The sequence below is a fragment of the Mobula hypostoma genome, chromosome 1, assembly GCF_963921235.1.
Source record: "Mobula hypostoma chromosome 1, sMobHyp1.1, whole genome shotgun sequence".
NCBI classification, from domain to species: Eukaryota; Metazoa; Chordata; class Chondrichthyes; order Myliobatiformes; family Myliobatidae; genus Mobula; species Mobula hypostoma.
The window spans coordinates 28,347,734-28,370,957 of NC_086097.1; the positions used below are offsets into that span (position 1 = coordinate 28,347,734).

Consider the following 23,224-nt stretch of genomic DNA (forward strand, 5'->3'; position numbering starts at 1 on the left):
ACATCTTCATAAAGGATCCTCACCATTCAGGACATGCACTCTTCTGGTTGTTACCAACAAGGAGCACTCAATGCTTTGGGAACAGCTACTTCCCCTCAATCATCAACCCTTTACCTCACTGTTTTGCTGTCTTTTTTGCCCCACTTATTTATGTTAAAAATATATTTCTTATTGTAACATCATTTTTAAATCTATTGCTCCGTACTACCACAAAGCCACAAATTTCATGAGATATGTTATTGATAATAAACCTGATTATGGTCCTCTTCCCAGTGGCGGTTCCTCACTCTCAGACTCTTGACGGACGTGACTTGGTAGAGTTGGTAAGAGGACAGCCAGCACCTCTTACCCAGGGTGGCAACGGCTCAGATGAAGTTGCATAATTTAAAGGTGATTGGATGAAAGTACAGGGGGATGTCAGAGGTAGACTTCTCACACAGAGTAGTAAGTATGTGGAGCACACTGCCAGGGGTGGCGCTAGAGGCTGATACATTAAGGATGTTTAGGAGACTCTGCACATGGACGATAGAATAATAGAGGGTAAAGTGGGAAGGAAGATCTAGATTGATCTTGGGTTAAACGATCGGCACCACATCATGAGCCAAAGGGCCTGTACTGGGCTGTTATATTCTATGTTCTTACCTCTACCTTTTTTGTTATTGTCACTTTAGCATTGTTAAAACACTCAGCATTTTGTATTTCTGGTTTCAGTATTTATTACTGTGTACATGATTTTCACTCTGAGCTTCTCAGGAGCAAGGACCGTTGTGCCCTGGTATATAAAGCATAATCTACTTGGATCCAGTCAAACACGAGGAAATCTGCAGGTGCTGGAAATTCAAGCAACACACATAAAAGTTGCTGGTGAACGCAGCAGGCCAGGCAGCATCTCTAGGGAGAGGTACAGTTGACGTTTTGGGCCGAGACCCTTCGTCAGGACTAACTGAAGGAAGAGCTAGTAAGGGATTTGAAAGTGGGAGGGGGAGGGGGAGATCCAAAATGATAGGAGAAGACGGGAGGGGGAGGGATGGAGTCAAGAGCTGGACAGGTGATTGACAAAAGGGATATGAGACGATCATGGGACAGGGGGAGGGGGGAAGCCCAGAGGATGGGCAAGGGGTATAGTGAGAGGGACAGAGGGAGAAAGAAGAGAGAGAGAACAAAAGAATGTGTGTATATAAATAAATAATTAACGGATGGGGTACGAGGGGAAGGCGGGGCATTAGCAGAAATTAGAGAAGTCAATGTTCATGCCATCAGGTTGGAGGCTACCCAGACGGAATATAAGGTGTTCCTCCAACCTGAGTGTGGCTTCATCTTTACACCATCTTCTATCTCAGCTCCATTTTCCTGCTTTGTCTGCCTCAGTTCCTTGACATCCAACAATCTATCCATCTCCACCTTAAGTGAGCCTTGACCAATCCCTCACAAGCCCTTCAGGGGGAAATAATTCCAAAGAATTATCCTACAGGTGAAGAAATCTCTGGCCTGAACTGCCTACTCTGTGTCCCGAGTTAGTGATCTATGGTTCTAGACCTGTCAGCCAAGGGAAACGCCCTCTCTGCCCACACACTAAATGCTGGAAGAACTCGGCACATCATGTAGCATCTGTGGGTGGTATAAACATTTTGGGTCGGGAAATCAGGATTGATATCTGTCACTGTATCCAGCCTGTTGAGTCCTGTAAGAACTTTTGTATTTCAATGTGATTAACCCGAGAGAATACAGGAACTGTCTGCTCAATTTCTCTTTATGAGGCATATCTGTTATCACAAAAAACAGACCAGCACAACTTTGATTCCCTCCCTGTTTAACAAGGATATCAAAAAGAGACACTGTTCTCCAGTTGTGTCCTCACCATGTCTGTATATGCTTGTCATAAAATATCTTTGTAAGTATATAAACCTTAACTTCATTTGTTACATGCACATTGAAACATTAAAACATACAGTGAAATGCGTCGTTTACCCCAATGGCCAGCATGGCCTGAGGATGTGCTGGGGGCAGCCCACTAGTGCCACCATTCATCCAGCGCCATAATAGCATGCCCACGGCTTACTAACCCTAACTTGTACATCCTTGGAATGTAGGAGGAAACCAGAGCACCCAGAGGAAACTCACATAGTCATGGGGAGAACGTAGAAACTCCTTACAGGCAGCAGTGGCCATTGAACCCTAACTGTTGACCACAGGCTGGCGCTGTAAAGCTACCCGCGACCCCCCATGCTACCGTGCCATCCAACTCCAGCACTAAACTTTCTCATAATAGTCAACATAACATTTGAATTCCTATTTATATGCTGTACCTGCATGCTAGCTTTCAGAGATGTATCCACAAGTATTCAAGGTTCCTGTGGAAATCAACATCTCTTACCATTTGAACCTCCAAGAGGACCTCAACCTTCTTGTAGGGTTTGGAGGCTTGTGTGCCTAAATGACCCCGAGAGCTGTGTTGGCTGGAGTGAGCGGTTTACGCATTGACTCTTGGTAGGGTCATCGTTGCTAAAAAGGTCAAAGGGTAAAGGCCAGACTAATAGTGGTCCCCCAGTCCTCCAGGTTTGGGGGTTCAGCTCAGGGATAACAGCCCTGACTGGTAAAACAAAATTGTTACAGAAATAGCAATGAGGATTCCTTCTACATCTGTATGCGACAGCATTCCTGAGCCTCCACCCAGGGCTTGCATGGCGGACAGTAGTGAAAACCAAGAGGGGACTACAGACGTGACGAAGGAAGCCCTGAACACCACCAGAGATGCAGGACCTTTATTGCTGTCCTAAACGCCAGCAGCATAATGGACAGTGAGTAAGTAAGTCACCATTTAAAAAATACAGAGAACCAAGAGACTTCAAGGTTCTAGAGTCTGGAAAATAAGATAAATGACTGGAGGAACTCGGATGGTCAGGCAGCATCTGTGGAAGAAAACGGGCATTCAATATTTTGGGTTGAGACCCCTTGTTGGACTTAGAGGGAAGGTAGTGATTATAAAGAAGTGAAGGAAATGGAAGGGGTGGTGATTCCAGGTGAGAGATGATAGACAGATGGAGGAGCAGAGAGTGGGAATTGCGGCAGGGACCGGGAGGTGATAGATGAAAGTGACAAAGAGCTAGAGATGGAAGAGGAAGGTGGAATCTAAATGTGTAAAAATACTTTATTGTTCTGTTTTGTAGCAACTTGAATGACTTCCCATTTTGAACGACTTCACATTTTTTCCACATTGCACATTATGTCTACCATGTTCTCACCCATTCACTCAACTTTGTCTCAAACCTACTGAAGCCGCTTTATATTCTTCTCCCTACTCACAACTCCGCCCTGTTTTGTTTTGTCTGTAATCGTGGAAATAGGATGTTTGGTTCAAATTTGTGAAAATCCAGGGCCTAAGCAACTGTCCTTAATAACCACTTTCCTGCCTTTGATCCTCATTCTTTGCTGTTAACTAGTTCTCAACCCAGATCAGTTTAGTACCATGTTCCTTAATCCTACTGAACAACTTCAACAAAACCCTTCTGAAAATTTAAGTGCACTACATCTAGTTCATTATTACCTTCTCTATTTTATATTCATATTTTATTACATTTATTTATTAATCACATGTACATTGAAACATAGAACAGTGGAGCACAGTAAATGTTGTGTCAACCTTTTAACCTATTCTAAGATCAATCTATCAATCTGATCTAATTGGAGGAGGAGAAGATGGCGGCGCGACGGCAGCACGCGCGGCCTCTCCGGTGATGATGTCTGTTATCTGTCAAGTAGGGGATGGTGCACAATTCTGATTTGATGGAGACAGATGTGAGAGTACGGAGGAACATCTGGAAAACTTCTGAAATGCCTGCTTCGCTGCCGCTGCTACTGTGTGGTAACCGGAACCTCCGGAGCAGAAGGCCCCAAAATCCTTGGCTTTGCATTTTTCAGCGGCCAGGCAGGTTAAAGGCGCTCGGCAGAGGATGGCGCCCAGGAGGCTGGTCGGAAGCTCGGAGTTTTCGGACGGATGGACTCAGTGTCGGCTGTGGTCGGCTGCTTCCAAGGCATCGGCAAGTTGACGGTGCCTGGAGGTTGATGGCAGGGAGTTTCTCCTTTTTGCCACCTGCTATCGGGGACTTGGGAGTTGATCGACTCAGGGACTTTTGAGACTGTATTTAAGTGCCCATGGTTTGTTCTTCATCAAATTATGGTATTGCTTTGTACTGCTGTAACTATAGGTTATAATTATGTGGTTCTGTCAGTGTTAGTCTTTGGTTTGTCCTGTTTTCTGTGCTATCACTCCGGAGAAACATCGTATCATTTCTAAATGCATGTTTGCATTTCTAAATGACAATAAAAGAGGACTGAGTGTTCTCATAATCTAATCCTTTCCCCTCCACATAGCCCTCTATTTTTCTTTTGTCCATGTGCTCCCTGAGAGTCTCTTAAATGTCCCTGATGTATCTGTCTTTACATTACCCTTTGTTTATAGTGAAATGAATCACTTGTGTTCACAACCTACACCGTCTGAAGGTATGCTCTGGGCAGCCCGCAAGTGTCGCCGCGCAGTCCGGCGCCAACATAGCGTGCCCACCACGCTCAGCAGAACACCATGCAACCAACATCCAATGATAGCAAAACGATTCTCTTTCTCACATCTCCCTCACTCACACATACACCTGGGCCCCCAGCTCCGGATTGGGCCGCCGGCCTCCAGACGGTGGGTTAATTGTGATCTTTCTTTCATCAATCCATGCTGCCTCTGCTCAGTCCTATTTTCCTCTCAAGCTCTCGGTTCTAGCACTTAGCCTTCTGTTAGGCCTACAGATCTCTATTCTCTCCCTTGCAGTGTGGGGTCACGTTTGCTATGGCAAAACCTTGAGGAAGGACAGCTAGAGCGGCCATGCACTGTACAGTCAGCTCTGCAGAGGCAAGCAACACATCCTTGGGATCAATTGGCTTCCAGACTCCCTGAATTCTCTGGTGTCATTTGGGAAGGAGGGGACCCGAAACTCAAGGCTTAAAAAAAGATTAGCTTTACTTGTCACATGTACATCGAGACATGCAGTGAAATGTGTTGTTTTTGTGTCAAATCAAGTCAGCGAGGATTGTGCGGGACAGCCTGCAATTGTCGCCGTGCTTCCACTGGAGGGCCGGAGGACTGTCCGTGTGTGGGTGGGAGAGAGGGGAGGAGTAAAGGGGCTTGTCTTGCTGCTGTTGTTTTTGTTGCTTCTTGTGTCCTGTGTTGCTCTGCCAGCCATTGTAGGCATGTGGAGTAGGCCTTCCCTGCCTTTTGGGCCGTAGCGCTCAGCAACCCCCCTGACGACCCCGGTTTAACCCTAATCTCATCATGGGACAATTAACAATGACTGATTAACCTTGTGACAGAGCAGGTCTGCCACGAGTAACTTCTTCCTCTCCACCTCATTCCACCCATCAGCCGTCCCTCGGCTCCCATTCCACCTAGGTTGGCCGCAGCGCGGAGCATTGTTTCGGGCCAGTGACGAGGACGGGATTGGACAGGAGGGGCATTCACCGCCCGTTACCTGGACAACTGGCAGAACCCCTGGTTTCGATGGTGGTGCTAGAGGTAGGCACATTAAGAACATTTAGGTAGGCACATGGATGAAAGGAAAATGGAAGGCTATGTGGGATTGATCTTGGAGTGGGTTAAAAGGTTGGTGCAACATCGTGGGCTGAAGGGCCTGTATTGTTGTACTGTTCTTTGTTCTATAATTTATGATTTTGATGAGAATGTGCAAGTCATGTCCAGTAGGTTTGCAGGCCACACTAAAATAGGCTGTGCAATGGACAGTGAAGATGTTTGTCAGAATTTACAGGGGGATCCTGACCATCTGGGTAAGTGGGCTGGGGAATGGCAAGTGAAGTTTTATTCAGGCAAGTGCGGCGTGTTGTATATTGGGAAGAATGTAGGATTGTGAATGGTAAGGCACTGGGTGTTGTTGTGGAACAGAGGGACCTGGGAGTAAAAACACATGGCTTCCTAAACATAGACAAGGTGGTGAAGAAGGCTTTTGTCATGCTGGTCCACATCTGTCAGGGTCTTGGCCTGAAACACTAACTGTTTATTCCTCTCCATTGATGCTGCCTGATCTGCTGAGTCCCCATGTGTGCATAATCTGCATAATATTGTTCCAGTAATGGGGCGATGAGAACTTCACAAAATACTCCAAATGTGGCCCAATCAAAGTTTTATACAGCTGCAACCTGACTTGCCCACTTTTACATCATGCCTGGCTAATGAAGGCAGTCAAGCCGTACCCCTTTCCCACCCAACCCTCTGGGTGGCTACTTTCCGCTAGCAATGGACCTGCACCCCAACGCCTCTCTGTATATCAACACTCCTAAGGGTCCTGCCACTGACATTATACTTTCTGGAAAAGATTCTTGCTTGCTCCAGTTTATTTTATCAACCACAGACTAGGGTATGCACTGATTTATCCCCATGGGGTTTGATGATGGAGGAAGGGGCTGAGTCACAGCTCGTAACCATGGTTCAGTGAGTCAGAGGACTGTGGGTTTGAATCCCACTCTAGAGATTTACCAGTAGGAAGTTACCTGGCCATCATTGCAGTGTTGTTCACATTAGCTACAATACCTCGAGAGATTCCATACAGAAACAGGCCCTTCAGCCTATCGAGTCCATATTATCAGCCACTCATTTACACCAATTCTACATCAATCTCATTTTTTATTCTTCCCACGCTCTTAGCACCCCCAGATTCTACCTCTCAGCCAAACTCCAGGGGCAATGTGCACTGGCCAATTAACCTACTGACTTGCATGTCTTTGGGAGGTGAAAGGGAACTGGAGCACCCGGGGAAAACCTGCAAATTCCCACGGAATGCACCGGAGGTTGGGTTCAGAACTCAGCAGCAACCCTGCCAGCTTCATAAGCACCTTAACGGGAGAAGAGAGACTCCCCGTGTTAAACATTGTGGGACTCAGGAGCCCAGTGTGTGTGAGACTGTTTGGTCTCGTGAACTGCAGGCCCTTTGGATCATGATGTTGTGCTGACCTTTTCACGTACTCCAAGATCAATCTAACCCTCCCAACTTTACAAGGCCCTCTATGTTCTTTCATTATATACCTATCTGAGAGTCTCTTAAACGTCCCTAATGTATCTGTGCCAGTGGCAGGGCAGAGATGCATCTCCAAAAATGGAGGTGTGAGGTTCTCCTTCCTTCCACTAGCCTGCAGGTCACCTTGGGCAAGGTGTAGCACTCGCTTAGCCCCCTCCGATCAGGGTCATGTGAAGCTACGGGGGCAGGTGGTGGATGGTTGTGTGAGCAGCTGATGTATATCACGAGTCCTGGTTATGTGACCAACGACGCCAGGCAGACAATCTGAAGATGGCTTGGGCCACCCGTCTTGTAAAGACACAGTCCAGAAGCAGGCAGTGGCAAACCTCTTCCTGTAGATTAATTTGCCGTGATCAACCATGGTCAAAGACCACAATGGCCCACGACATATGTCATGGAACATAATGATGAAGATAAATGTACCTGACTCTACCACCACCCCTGGCAGGTCTAAGCAACCACCACTCTCTGTGTAAAAATAACTTATCTTGGACATCGCCCCTAAACTTTCTTCCAATCACCTTAAAAGTTATAGCCCCTTGTATTAGCCATTTTTGCCCTGGGAAATAATCTCTGGCTATCCACTCTATCTATGTCTCTTATCATCTTATACACCTCTATCAAGTCACCTCTCATCCTCCTTCATTCCAAAGAGAAAAACCCAAGCTTGCTCAACCTATCCTCATAAGATATGCTCTCTGATCCAGGCAGCATCCTGGTAAACCTCATCTGCTCCCTCTCTGAAGCTTCTATATCCTTACCATAATGAGGCAACCAGAACTGAACACAATACTCCAAGTGTGGTCTAACCAGGGTTTTATAGAGCTGCAACATCACTTTGTGACTCTGGAACTCAGTTCCCTGACTAATGAATGCCAGGACACCATACACCTTCTTAACCATCCTGTCAACTATAAGGGATCTGCAGATGTGGATCCCAAGTCGTTCTTTAATCATTGAATAAAGAATTGCATCTTTTCTATTTCCTTATCCTATAGAAGGAGGCCATTTGATCCATCATACCTAAGCTAGTTCCTACAACAATGCTATTCCCCCTACCAATTCCCCTGTAACCTGTTTTCTCTTATTTGCCCATTAACACCCCTCTTATTCACCCATCACCCCCTTACACTTGGTTGGATTTTCTGTATGTACAAATAGGGTGAAATTATGCAGGTTTTGTTTTTGCCTCAGGTTGGGTGAGACAAGAACTAGAGGTCATATAAGTTGCAATAAGAAATATTTTTCAAAAAGCATTGCTGAAAGTAGGGTCCATGGACCTTTCAGAAATCTGATGGTGGAGGTTAATGGAGAAAGGTGAAATATTTAAAGGGAATCAGAAGGAAACTTCTTCGCTTAGGATGTGGTGCAAACGTGAAATGAGTTGCCAGTGGAAGTGGCATATGTGGATTCAATTTTTTTCTTTATTGAGTGCAGCCGTGAACAATAGCCAGATCAGAAATGCTGATCAAGTCAACTAGTTCCTAAAGAAAACTCTGATAGGCTAATCAGATGGTTCACTGCTGGTCAGCGATAGAACACAAAAAAAAATCATAAGTACAATTAAGAAACATTAAAAAATAGTAGAAACTAAGGAACTATTCCTGTGTTGCACTGTTCTATGTTAGAGTCATAGAACACTACAGCACAGAACTGGGCCCTCTGGCTCATGTAGTCTCTGTTCTTAAGTTGATTTTGCTCACAAGATGGAAAATACAGAACCATCACTTGATATGGTAACCACATCTTCACAGTATTGCAATGATTGTTATCAATGCTAATAGACATAAGATAGTACGGTTACTAAAACCAGAGAGAGAAAGGAAGCAAGTTCTGCTGTTTGTAGGAGCAAGTGCATGCATGCAGTTCAATTTTCAAATTTAATAATGCTATGAGAGTTCAATTGCATGGAGGAACTGTGCATAGGTCGGTCGGTTGGTCGTAACCTGGGCACGGTCTGCGTAAAGGAATGCAGGCCAAGTACCCTTCTGTACGAAAGGTCACTATGGATTCTGCTGTATGCAACATACCTTGCACCAAACCCCACTCACGTCAGCGCTGTTTGTTAGCAACCCTTGAATGGTAACAGCCCTGATCACCACAGTACAGAAAGAACACGGAGGCCCAAGAACCTTCCAAAGCTGATCCATTCTTTTTCTTGGCCCTTGTTTATCCATGAATGTAATCGTTCATTAGTAGCCCTCCCAGCAGTTCTGTCCACAAGAAACCTCCCGCCTCCTTTCAGAAGCTCCTGTAAAAATATCACATGGCTCGGTATAACTTTGACCTATTCTGCCTCTAGTGAAGCAGTGTGAGGTTTTTATATTATTTTAAAAAAGGAAGGTTTTATTGTTAGTGTATTGGCAGTTGGTCCGTGCAATCAAGTCAATCAAGATTTGAATAGATTAGCAGAAAGCCATTGATTAGGCAATCAAGATTTGAATAGCTCAGACTCAGCAGAAAGCAGCTGATTGGAGCAGTCGAGGTCAGGTGACCAAACATTTTGAAAAGCTCAAACAGATAAATAGAGGGATAGCTCAAGCAAAGTGACCAGTGCGTGAGTGGGCCAGTGAAGGAGTGGAGCTTTGAGGCTTTGACAAGAAGAGGCAGAGGACAAGCTAGCTCGCAGTTAGTTTTTACAATGTCTCTTGAGATGGTGATGTGCCTCTCATGTGAGATGTGGCAGTCTTGGGGGAACACCCCTCTCCTGCAGAGTCACATCTGCCTGAAGTGCATACGGCTGGGCGATCTGGAAGACCGTGTAAGGAATCTGGAGCAGCAGCTGGATGACCTTCGACTCATAAGGGAGAATGAGGTAGTTATAGATGAGAGCTACAGGGAGGTAGTCACACCTAGGCTGTCGGAAGCAGGTCGTTGGGTGACAGTCAGAGGGGGGAAAGCGAAGGTGAGCAGACAGGTAGTGCAGAGCACCCCTGTAGCCATTCCCCTGAATAATAAGTTTACCATCCTGGATACTGTTGGCGGGGACAACCGACCAGGTGTGAGCCACGGTGGCAGGGCCTCCGGCACTGAGTCTGACCCTGTGGTGCAGAAGGATGGGACGGAGAAGAGGAGAGCTGTCGTCATTGGAGACTCTATAATCAGGGGAGCAGACAAAAGATTTTGTGGATGTGAGAAGGACACCCACATGGTTTGTTGCTTCCCGGGTGCCAGGGTCCGGGATGTCTCTGACCGGGTGCACAACATCCTGGTATGAGAGGGAAAGCAACCAGAAGTCATGATACATGTTGGGACCAATGACATAGGCAGGAAGAGGGATGAGGTCCTGAAGTGTGAGTTTTGGGAACGAGGCAGAAGGCTGAAGAACAGGACCTCAAGGGTGGTGTTCTCAGGATTGCTGCCAGTGCTACTTGACAGTGATGGTAAGAATTGGAGGAGATGGCAGTTGAATGCGTAGCTGAGGAGTTGGTGCAGGGAGCAGGGTTTTAGATTTTTAGATCATTGGGATCTCTTCTGGGGAAGGTGGGACCTGTACAGATTGGATGGGTTGCACCTGAACTCGAGGGGGAGCAATATCCTTGCAGGTAGGTTTGCTAGCATGGTTCGGGAGGGTTTAAACTAATTTGCAAGGGGGATGGGATCCGGAGCGATAGAGCAGTGAAAGAAGTGCATGGAGTAAAGCCAGATCTAACATACAGAGAGGGTTTGAGGAAAGAGAAGCAGAATAAACGGTGTAAAGACAGTAAGGTAGAAGGGCTGAAATGTGTGTACCTCAATGCAAGAAGCATCAGGAACAAAGGTGATGAACTGAGAGCTTGGATACACACATGGAATTATGATGTAGTGGCCATTACAGAAACTTGGCTGGCACCAGGGCAGGAATGGATTCTCAATATTCCTGGATTTCAGTGCTTTAAAAGGGATAGAGAGGGCAGAAAAAGGGGAGGAGGGGTGGCATTACTGGTCAGGGATACTATTACAGCTACAGAAAGGGTGGGTAATGTGGCAGGATCCTCTTTTGAGTCAATATGGGTGGAAGTCAGGAACAGGAAGGGAGCAGTTACTCTATTGGGGGTATTCTATAGGCCCCCTGGTAGCAGCAGAGACACAGAAGAGCAGATTGGGAGGCAGATTTTGGAAAGGTGCAAAAATAACGGGGTTGTTATCATGGGTGACTTTAACTTCTCTAATATTGATTGACACCTGATTAGTTCCAAGGGTTTAGATGGGGCAGAGTTTGTTAAGTGTGTCCAGGACGGATTCCTGTCACAGTATGTGGACAGGCCGACCGGGGGAATGTCATACTAGATCTTACTTGTCATACTAGATCTTACTAGTTAATGAACCGGGTCAGGTCACAGTGGGTGAGCACCTGGGGGATAGTGACCACCGCTCCCTGGCCTTTAGCATTATCATGGAAAAGGATAGAATCAGAGAGGACAGGAAAATTTTTAATTGGGGAAAGGCAAATTATGAGGCTATGGCTAGAACTTGCGGGTGTGAATTGGGATGATGTTTTTGCAGGGAAATGTACTATGGACATGTGGTCGATGTTTAGGGATTTCTTGCGGGATGTTAGGGCTAAATTTGTCTGGGTGAGTAAGATAAAGAATGGTAGGGTGAAGGAACCATGGGTGACAAGTGAGGTGGAAAATCTAGTCAGGTGGAAGAAGGCAGCATATATGAGATTTAAGAAGCAAGGATCAGATGGGTCCATTGAGGAATATAGGGAAGCAAGAAAGGAGCTTAAGAAGGGGCTGAGAAGAGCAAGAAGGGGGCATGAGAAGGCCTTGGCGAGTAGGGTAAAGGAAAACCCCAAGGCATTCTTCAATTATGTGAAGAAAGAAAGGATGACAGGAGTGAAGGTAGGACCGATTAGAGATAAAGGTGGGAAGATGTGCCCGGAGGCTGTGGAAGTGAGCGAGGTCCTCAATGAATACTTCTCTTCGGTATTCACCAATGAGAGGGAACTTGATGATGGTGAGGACAATATGAGTGAGGTTGATGTTCTGGAGCATGTTGATATTAAGGGAGAGGAGGTGTTGGAGTTGTTAAAATACATTAGGACAGATAAGTCCCCGGGGCCTGACGGAATATTCCCCAGGTTGCTCTACGAGGCGCGAAAAGAGATTGCTGAGCCTCTGGCTAGGATCTTTATGTCCTTGTTGTCCACGGGAATGGTACCGGAGGATTGGAGGGAAGCAAATGTTGTCCCCTTGTTCAAAAAAGGTAGTAGGGATAGTCCGGATAATTATAGACCAGTGAGCCTTGCGTCTGTGGTGGGAAAGCTGTTGGAAAAGATTCTTAGAGATAGGATCTATAGGCATTTAGAGAATCATGATCTGATCAGGGACAGTCAGCATGGCTTTGTGAAGGGCAGATCATGTCTAACAAGCCTGATAGAGTTCTTTGAGGAGGTGGCCAGGCATATAGATGAGGGTAGTGCAGTGGATGTGATCTATATGGATTTTAGTAAGGTATTTGACAAGGTTCCACACAGTAGGCTTAATCAGAAAGTTAGAAGGCATGGGATCCAGGGAAGTTTGGCCAGATGGATTCAGAATTGGCTTGCCTGCAGAAGGCAAAGGGTGGTGGTGGAGGGAGTACATTCAGATTGGAGGATTGTGTCTAGTGGTGTCCCGCAAGGATCTGTTCTGGGACCTCTACTTTTCGCGATTTTTATTAACAACCTGGATGTGGGGGTAGAAGGGTGGGTTGGCAAGTTTGCAGATGACACAAAGGTTGGTGGTGTTGTCGTTAGTGTAGAGGATTGTCAAAGATTGCAGAGAGACATTGATAGGATGCAGAAGTGGGCTGAGAAGTGGCAGATGGAGTTCAACCCGGAGAAGTGTGAGGTGGTACACTTTGGAAGGACAAACTCCAAGGCAGAGTACGAAGTAAATGGCAGGATACTTGGTAGTGTGGAGGAGCAGAGGGATCTCGGGGTACATGTCCATAGATCCCTGAAAGTTGCCTCACAGGTGGATAGGGTAGTTAAGAAAGCTTATGGGGTGTTAGCTTTCATAAGTCGAGGGATAGAGTTTAAGAGTGGCGATGTAATGATGCAGCTCTATAAAACTCTGGTTAGGCCACACTTGGAGTACTGTGTCCAGTTCTGGTCACCTCACTATAGGAAGGATGTGGAAGCATTGGAAAGGGTACAGAGGAAATTTACCAGGATGCTGCCTGGTTTAGAGAGTATGCATTATGATCAGAGATTAAGGGAGCTAGGGCTTTACTCTTTTGAGAGGAGACATGATAGAGGTGTACAAGATAATAAGAGGAATAGATAGAGTGGATAGCCTGTGCCTCTTCCCCAGGGCACCACTGCTCAATACAAGAGGACATGGCTTTAAGGTAAGGGGTGGGAAGTTCAAGGGGGATATTAGAGGAAGGTTTTTTACTGAGAGAGTGGTTGGTGTGTGGAATGCACTGCCTGAGTCAGTGGTGGAGGCAGATACACGTGAAGTTTAAGAGACTACTAGACAGGTATATGGAGGAATTTAAGGTGGGAGCTTATATGGGAGGCAGGGTTTGAGGGTCGGCACAACATTGTGGGCCGAAGGGCCTGTACTGTGCTGTACTATTTTATGTTCTATGTTAAGAGTCACACTGGAACAATATCAGAAGACACAAGAAACACTCAGCAGGTCGGGCAGCTTCTAGATGGGGAGCTCCCAACCTGGGATCCACGGCATAAAAAAGGTTGGGAACCCCTGCCTTGGGGAGAGAGAAATAGAATTAATGATTCTGGTCTGAGACTTGTTAGAACTGGAAAAGAGAAGTTTAAAAAAATTATGTTACACAGAAAGTGGTGAAAATGATCAGTAGGATGAAGGGAGTAGCCACTTTATTAGGTACACCTGTACACCTGCTTGTTCATGCAAATATTGCAGCAGCCAATCATGTGGTAGCAACTCAATGCATAAAGCGTGCAGACCTGGTCAAGAGGTTCAGATGCTGTTCGGCCCAAACATCAGAATGGGGAAGAAATGTGATCTAAGCGACTTTGACCATGGAATGATTTGTTGGTGCCAGAATGGGTGGTTTGGCTAACTCAATAACTGTGGGTCTCCTGGGATTTTCACACACAACAATCTCAAGAGTTTATGGGGGTAGAAAGACATCCAGTGAATGGCAGTCCTGTGGGGTGAACATGCCTTGTTAATAAGAGAGGTTAGAGGAGAATGATCAGACTTGTTCAAGTGATAGTAACTCAATATAATGTAAAATAATGTAACATAGTATTTTTGATTTCTGGTTGGAGTGAATGCTGTTTTGTGCAATCTTGATCGGGTAGACTAGTGCTGTGGCGAGAGACGAGGCACTGGATTGAACTGAACTGAATTGAGCTGAAATTAATATGCCTGGACTCTTTTGATGTCATTGTGATTTGGTGTTTTGTATTCTGTGTTTTATGCTCATTTCTTTGCTGTATGTGTGTTGGGTGTTTGATGTTTTTCTTTAAATGGGTATGATGGTTTTCTTTGTTTTGGGGCTGTCTGTGGGAAGACAAATCTCAGGGTTGTATACTACCTACATACTTTAATAGTAAGTGTACTTTGAATCCTCCCGGGAGGGGGGAGAAGATGGCGGCGTGACGGTAGTGCACGCGGCCACTTCAGTGATGAATATCTGTTATCTGTCAAATAGGGGACCGTGCACAATTCTGATTTGATGGAGATAGACGTGAGAGCACGGAGGAACATCTGGAAAATTTCCGAAATGCCCGCTTCGCTGCCGCTGCTACTGTGTGGTAACTGGAATCTCCGGAGCTGAAGGGCTCGAAATCCTTGGCTTTGTGGCCGGGGAGAGGTCGAAGGCGCTCGGGAGGCTGTATCGGAGAGGCTGGTCGGAAGCTCAAAGTTTTTCAGATGGACGGACTCAGTGTCGGCTGTGGTCGGCTGCTTCCAAGGCATCGGCAAGTTGACCGTGCCTGGAGGTTTCTGGCAGGGAGTTTTTCCCTTTTGCCACCTGTTATCGGGTTCTCGGGAGTCGATCGACTCGGGACTTTGAGACTTTTTTTATACTGTGCCCATGGTCTGTTCTTCATCAAATTATGGTATTGCTTTGCACTGCTGTAACTATATGTTATAATGATGTGGTTCTGTCAGTGTTAGTCTTTGGTCTGTCCTGTCTTCTGTGATATCACTCCAGAGAAACATTGTATCATTTCTTAATGCATGTATGCATTTCTAAATGACAATAAAAGAGGACTGAGTGTTCTCATAATCTAAAAATCTTTGAAGACCATCTCTGAATGCACAAAACGTTGAACCTCGAAGCAGACGGGCAGCAGCAGCACAACATCATGAACATACACTCAGTTGCCATATTATTAGGTACAGGAGGTACTTCCATAAAATGGTCACTGAGTGTGTATATATGATAAATTGAGAACAAGTCAGAAGGATCAGTGGGGCAGTTCACCTCTTTCTCAGTTCAGATGAAGGGTCTTGGACCTGAAATAGTAGTTCTGTTTCTCTTTCCACAGATGCTGCCTGGCCATTGGAGTCTTCCCAGCATTTCCTGTTTTTATTTCAGGCTTCCAGCATCTGCAGGTTTTTTTGGGGATTTTTTTTTCATCTCCAGAGGGATTTCTTGTGTCAACAGTACATTTCCAAACATTTTCTTTCCATCCCTATGCCCAGAACCAACCACCTGCATTCAGACTACCCTGTGCTGGGATCTGAGTGGAAACAGAATCAGGAGAAGAGTGGAAAAAATAATTTAGAAGGCAGAAGTTAAAGATGAAATTGAGTGTGAAGTAAACAAAGGTTCTATGAATGTAAAACTGAAGAGAAAATGAAAAGGGATGGGAATGGAGGAGAATGAGAGAAGGCAGTGCCAGTGAAATGGTAAATGGTTTGGGTGGAGTGAAAAACTCATCCACAGTAACACTCATAATTTGCTGATAGTGTGAAATGAGCTGGGGTGGAGAGACAATTCAGCATTGTTTGACCATTCATCCATAAATAAAATTCAGTCACTTGCTAGCACCAATCCTTCCTCAGTGTTGACCAAATGGAACTAAGCAGTTTGAGAGCTGTGCCTAGCCAAAGTGACAGGTGCTTCATTTAAGCTTCTGGTTTCTTCCAATGCTATTTATAGCAAACTCAGAGCCTGCTTTGCAGTGATGGTTTGGTTTTAGAACGCAGTACAGCAACAAAACAGGGCCTTTGGCCCACTGTGCCTGTGCTGACCATAGTACCTATTTAAACTGGACATTTGCTTGCACATGATCCATATCTCTCAGTTCCCCACCTGTTTGTGCCTAAATGCCTTTTAAATATTCTTACCTCTCTGTGTAAGAAACTTTTGCCTCACAAATCTCCTTTAAGCTTTCCTTAACCTCTGCCCTCTGATACTTGACATTTCTACCTTGGGAAACTGTCTCTGATTAGCTGCAATATCTACCTCTCAAAGTCCAACCCTATGTCCCTGTCATGAGAGGTGAAAACAGATAAGACTGGCCCTCAGAGCTCTGGTGAAGCTGTATAGACCAACCCCCTGTACAGTGGATACCATGGATTACAGAAACATTGATGAACTCCAACCACACCATCGAATTCATGAGGAATTTGGAGATGGGAGGTCCTTGATGGCCTATGTTCCACTGGGAGTTAAGGGCCCAAGGAGAATCTGCACTATCTATGTTCCCATTGCTTTATAAACTTCTATCAAGTATCCCTTCTGCAACTCTGACATTCCAGAGAAAACAACCCAAGTTTGTCCACCCTCTCCTCGAAGCTAATACTCACTCATCAGGCAACATCCTGGTGAACCTCTTCCAATCTCTCCAAAGCCTCCCACATCCTTTCAGTAACCCACACAAAATGCTGGAGGAACTCAGTGCCCTTATGGGATATTATACTGCAGTTGTACAAGATGTTGGTGAGGCTACTTTTCAGAACCGGAATCAGGTTTAATATCACTGGCATGTGTTGTAAAATTCTTTAAGATAGCGGCAGCAGTACAATGCAATACTCTCCCTCCACGTCGAAAAAAACAAAGGAGCTGATCATGGATCACAGGAGGAAAGGAGACACGCTAGTCCCTACTAACATCAATGGGATTGTAGTTGAGGGGAAGAGTAGTTTCAAGTTCCTCAGTATACGTCTACATCTGCGCCAAGTGAATCGAGCTCCTAAGGGACCGTGTTACGGAACTGGAGCTGCAGCTCGATGACCTTCGTCTGGTCAGGGAGAGTGAGGAGTTGATAGAGAGGAGTTACAGGCAGGTGGTCACACCGGGGCCATGGGACGCAGACAAGTGGGTCACGGTTAGGAGGGGGAAGGGGAAGAGTCAGGTAATAGAGGGTACCCCGGTGGCTGTGCCCCTTAACAATAGGTACTCCTGTTTGAGTACTGTTGGGGGGGACAGCTTACCCGGGGGAAGCGACAGTGGCCGTGCCTCCGGCCCTGTAGCTCAGAAGGGTAGGGAAAGGAAGAGGAGGGCAGTTGTGATAGGGGACTCGATAGTAAGGGGGTCAGATAGGCGATTCTGTGGACGCAGTCCAGAGACCCGGATGGTAGTTTGCCTCCCTGGTGCCAGGGTCCGGGATATTTCTGATCGTGTTCAAGATATCCTGAAGTGGGAGGGTGAGGAGCCAGAGGTCGTGGTACATATAGGTACCAATGACATAGGTAGGAAAAGGGAAGAGGTCCTGAAAGAATATAGGGAGCTAGGAAGGGAGTTGAGAAAAAGGACTGCAAAGGTAGTAATCTCGGGATTACTGCCTGTGCCACGCGACAGTGAGAGTAGGAATGCGATGAGGTGGAGGATAAATGCGTGGCTGAGGGATTGGAGCAGGAGGCAGGGATTCAAGTTTTTGGATCATTGGGACCTCTTTTGGCGCAGGCGTGACCTGTACAAAAAGGACGGGTTACACTTGAATCCTAGGGGGACCAATATCCTGGCAGGGAGATCAGTGAGGGCTACTGAGGTGACTTTAAACTAGAATGGTTGGGGGGTGGGAATCAAATTAAAGAGGCTAGGCGAGAGGAGGTTAGTTCACAACAGGGGGATGGGAACCAGTGCAGAGAGACAGAGGGGTGTAAAATGAGGGTAGAAGCAGAAAGTAGTAAGGAGAAAAGTAAAAGTGGCAGGCTGACAAATCCAGGGCAAGCATCAAAAAGGGCCACTTTTCAACATAATTGTATAAGGGCTAAGAGAGTTGTAAAAGAGCACCTGAAGGCTTTGTGTGTCAATGCAAGGAGCATTCGTAACACGGTGGATGAATTGAAAGTGCAGATTGTTATTAATGATTATGATATAGTTGGGATCACAGAGACATGGCTCCAGGGTGACCAAGGATGGGAGCTCAACGTTCAGGGATATTCAATATTCAGGAGGGATAGACATGAAAGAAAAGGAGGTGGGGTGGCGTTGCTGGTTAAAGATGAGATTAACGCAATAGAAAGGAAGGACATAAACCGGGAAGATGTGGAATCGATATGGGTAGAGCTGCGTAACACTAAGGGGCAGAAGACGCTGGTGGGAGTTGTGTACAGGCCACCTAACAGTAGTAGTGAGGTCGGAGATGGTATTAAACAGGAAATTAGAAATGTGTGCAATAAAGGAACAGCAGTTATAATGGGTGATTTCAATCTACATGTAGATTGGGTGAACCAAATTGGTAAAGCTGCTGAGGAAGAGGGTTTCTTGGAATGTATGCGGGATGGTTTTTTGAACCAATATGTCGAGGAACCAACTAGAGAGCAGTCTATTCTAGACTGGGTTTTGAGCAATGAGGAAGGGTTAATTAGCAATCTTGTCGTCAGAGGCCCCTTGGGTAAGAGTGACCATAATATGGTGGAATTCTTCATTAAGATGGAGAGTGACATAGTTAATTCAGAAACAAAGGTTCTGAACTTAAAGAGGGGTAACTTTGAAGGTATGAGTCGTGAATTAGCTAAGATAGACTGGCAAATGACACTTAAAGGATTGACGGTGGATATGCAATGGCAAGCATTTAAAGATTGCATGGATGAACTACAACAATTGTTCATCCCAGTTTGGCAAAAGAATAAATCAAGAAAGGTAGTGCACCCGTGGCTGACAAGAGAAATTAGGGATAGTATCAATTCCAAAGAAGAAGCATACAAATTAGCCAGAAAAAGTGCCTCACCTGAGGACTGGGAGAAATTCAGAGTTCAGTAGAGGAGGACAAAGGGCTTAATTAGGAAGGGGAAAAAAGATTATGAGAGAAAACTGGCAGGGAACATAAAAATGGACTGTAAAAGCTTTTATAGATATGTAAAAAGGAAAAGACTGGTAAAGACAAATGTAGGTCCCCTACAGACAGAAACAGGTGAATTGATTATGGGGAGCAAGGACATGGCAGACCAATTGAATAATTACTTTGCTTCTGTCTTCACTAAGGAGGACATAAATAATCTTCCAGAAATAGTAGGGGACAGAGGGTCCAGTGAGATGGAGGAACTGAGGGAAATACATGTTAGTAGGAAAGTGGTGTTAGGTAAATTGAAGGGATTAAAGGCAGATAAATCCCCAGGGCCAGATGGTCTGCATCTCAGAGTGCTTAAGGGAGTAGCCCAAGAAATAGTGGATGCATTAGTGATAATTTTTCAAAACTCTTTAGATTCTGGACTAGTTCCTGAGGATTGGAGGGTGGCTAATGTAACCCCACTTTTTAAAAAAGGAGGGAGAGAGAAACTGGGGAATTATAGACCGGTTAGCCTAACGTCGGTGGTGGGGAAACTGCTGGAGTCAGTTATCAAAGATGTGATAACAGCACATTTGGAAAGCGGTGAAATCATCGGACAAAGTCAGCATGGATTTGTGAAAGGAAAATCATGTCTGACGAATCTTATAGAATTTTTTGAGGATGTAACTAGTAGAGTGGATAGGGGAGAACCAGTGGATGTGGTATATTTGGATTTTCAAAAGGCTTTTGACAAGGTCCCACACAGGAGATTAGTGTGTAAACTTAAAGCACACGGTATTGGGGGTAAGGTATTGATGTGGATAGAGAATTGGTTAGCAGACAGGAAGCAAAGAGTGGGAATAAACGGGACCTTTTCATCATGGCAGGCAGTGACTAGTGGGGTACCGCAAGGCTCAGTGCTGGGACCCCAGTTGTTTACAATATATATTAATGACTTGGATGAGGGAATTAAATGCAGCATCTCCAAGTTTGCAGATGACACGAAGCTGGGCGGCAGTGTTAGCTGTGAGGAGGATGCTAAGAGGATGCAGGGTGACTTGGATAGGTTGGGTGAGTGGGCAAATTCATGGCAGATGCAATTTAATGTGGATAAATGTGAAGTTATCCACTTTGGTGGCAAAAATAGGAAAACAGATTATTATCTGAATAGTGGCCGATTAGGAAACGGGGAGGTGCAAAGAGACCTGGGTGTCATTATACACCAGTCATTGAAAGTGGGCATGCAGGTACAGCAGGCGGTGAAAAAGGCAAATGGTATGCTGGCATTTATAGCGAGAGGATTCGAGTACAGGAGCAGGGAGGTACTACTGCAGTTGTACAAGGCCTTGGTGAGACCACACCTGGAGTATTGTGTGCAGTTTTGGTCCCCTAATCTGAGGAAAGACATCCTTGCCATAGAGGGAGTACAAAGAAAGTTCACCAGATTGATTCCTGGGATGGCAGGACTTTCATATGAAGAAAGACTGGATGAACTAGGCTTGTACTCGTTGGAATTTAGAAGATTGAGGGGGGATCTGATTGAAATGTATAAAATCCTATAGGGATTGGACAGGCTAGATGCAGGAAGATTGTTCCCGATGTTGGGGAAGTCCAGAACGAGGGGTCACAGTTTGAGGATAAAGGGGAAGCCTTTTAGGACTGAGATTAGGAAAAACTTCTTCACACAGAGAGTGGTGAATCTGTGGAATTCTCTGCCACAGGAAACAGTTGAGGCCGGTTCATTGGCTATATTTAAGAGGGAGTTAGATATGGCCCTTGTGGCTACGGGGATCAGGGGGTATGGAGGGAAGGCTGGTGCAGGGTTCTGAGTTGGATGATCAGCCATGATCATAATAAATGGCGGTGCAGGCTCGAAGGGCCGAATGGCCTACTCCTGTACCTATTTTCTATGTTTCTATGTATACACATTACCGAGAATCTCAGCTGGTCTGTACATACCAGCTGTGTGGTGAAAAAAGCACAACAGTGTCTCTTTCACCTCAGATGGCTGAAGAAGTTTGGCGTGAGTCCCAAATCCTCAGGACTTTCTACAGGGATACCATCGGGAGCATCCTGACTGGCCGTGTCACCGCCTGGTATGGGAACTGTACTACCCTCAGTCGCAGGGCACTGCAGAGAGTGGTGTGGGCAGCCCAGCTCATCTGTGGATGTGAACTTCCCTCTATTCAGGACATTTACAGCTGCAGGTGTGTAAAAAGGGCCCAGGGGATCATTAGGGACTCCAGCCACCCCAACCACAAATTGTTCAGCTGCTTCCACCTGGCAAATGTTAACGCAGCATGAAGGCCAAGACCAACAGGCTATGGGACAGCTTCTTTCACCGGGCCATCAGATTGATTAATACATATTGATCTGATTCCATATCTGACTGTACAAACATGTATACAAAACAATTATGTACACAATCTTAGTGTCTGGGCAACATCCTCCCAAATTTCCCTTCCTTATTGCTGGTACATTACCATGGAGACACAACATAAAGATTTTTACTCCCTCATGTTGTGAGACGGATGTAAGAAATAAAATTCAAAGCTAGTGATAATGTAGAAAAAACATAAATAAATTATCGCAAGTATAAATTAAACTAAAAATAATGCAAAAGCAGAAATGATATAAGAAAAAGTGAGGTAGTGTTCATGGGCTCAATGTCCATTTAGGAATCAGATGGCAGAGGGGAAGAAACTACATTTGGAATGTAATGCTCGGTTTTGGTCACTTTTTTATGCGAAAGATGACATTAAGAGTGCAGAGGAGATTTACAAAGTTGTTGCTGGGGCTCAATTATGGAGAGAGGTTGAACACATTGGGATATTATTCTTTGTAGTGTAGGAGACAGAGGGATAGTCCTATACAGCTGTATAAAACCATGAGGATAAATACGCACACTGCCTTCTCCCCTGGGTTTGGGAGTCAGGAACAAGATGGGACAGGTTTAAGTTAGGAGGGGAGATTTAAGCAAAATCTGATAGGCAACTTGTTCACCTAGAGTGGGCAGTCTATGGAATGAGCTGCCAGAGAAAGTGGCTCAGGCAGGAACATTAACAAAATTTAAGACACTTTGACAGATTATGGATAGGAAAGGTTCAGAGGATTATGAACTAAATGCAGGCAAATGGGACTAGCTACGACCTGAATCTTAGCCGGCATGGACCAGATGGGCAGAAAAGCCTACTTCCATTCTGTGTGACTCTTTCTCAAAGCCACATTCAGGAAGGTAGTGTGATTGGGGTTAACTGGACTCAGTATAAATCTGAGTGTTATCTTACGAGCCAGACGTTAGTATGGAATTCAGGTAAGCAGGCGAGGAAGGAAGGTCTGCTGATGGGAGGAGAGCAGAGTGGAGTAGAAAAAAAGAGAACAGACCGGTTGAGCTGAACAGCCTCTGGGGAAACGTGATCAGACTGGTTAAAGCAGGAGTAGCACACAGAGTCCTGGACAATTGGTCCAAAGGTATGAGATCAGGTTTCACTGGGGATTTTAAAGTTAACTGATTAACTTTAAGGGGGCGGCAGAGCAGCATAGTGGTTATGGGACTGCTTTACAGCAAAAGTGATTGGAAAATTGGGGTTCAATTCCCCCGTCTGCCTGTAAAGAGTTTGTACATTCTCCCCATGTTGTGTGGGTTTCCTCTGAGTACTCTGGTGTCCTCCAACATATGGGTTAGGATAAGTTGCGGAAACAATGTTGGCACTGGAAGCACAGTGATACTTCCCAGCATTGCGCTGGTCATTGGTACAGATGATGCATTTCACTGTTTCGATGTACATATAACAAATAAAGCTCATCTTTCTTCTTTAAATAGAATCTGGAATTGAAATGGTGAGAAATGCAATAACAGGAACCAGTATTGTGAAAAGAAACCCATTTGGACACTAACGCCCTTTAGAGGATGGAATCTGCTTGTTGTCACCCAGTCCCTTCCATATGTCACTCCAAGTTAAAGTGAGCTGCCACAGAATCATGCAACACGGAAAAAAGCCCTTCGGCCCAAACGCTTGTGCTA

General features: G+C 45.5%; 2 protein-coding genes across 3 annotated transcripts in view; both read right to left on the reverse strand.

The window, feature by feature from the left end:
- The window catches only part of LOC134345048 (ovarian cancer G-protein coupled receptor 1), a 92,532-nt gene that overhangs the window by 30,858 nt on the left and 38,450 nt on the right, over positions 1-23,224 (reverse strand). The gene's annotated exons all lie outside the window — the stretch shown is intronic.
- LOC134345078 (ovarian cancer G-protein coupled receptor 1-like) overlaps positions 1-23,224 on the reverse strand; it is a 70,568-nt gene that overhangs the window by 24,184 nt on the left and 23,160 nt on the right. The window lies entirely within an intron of this gene.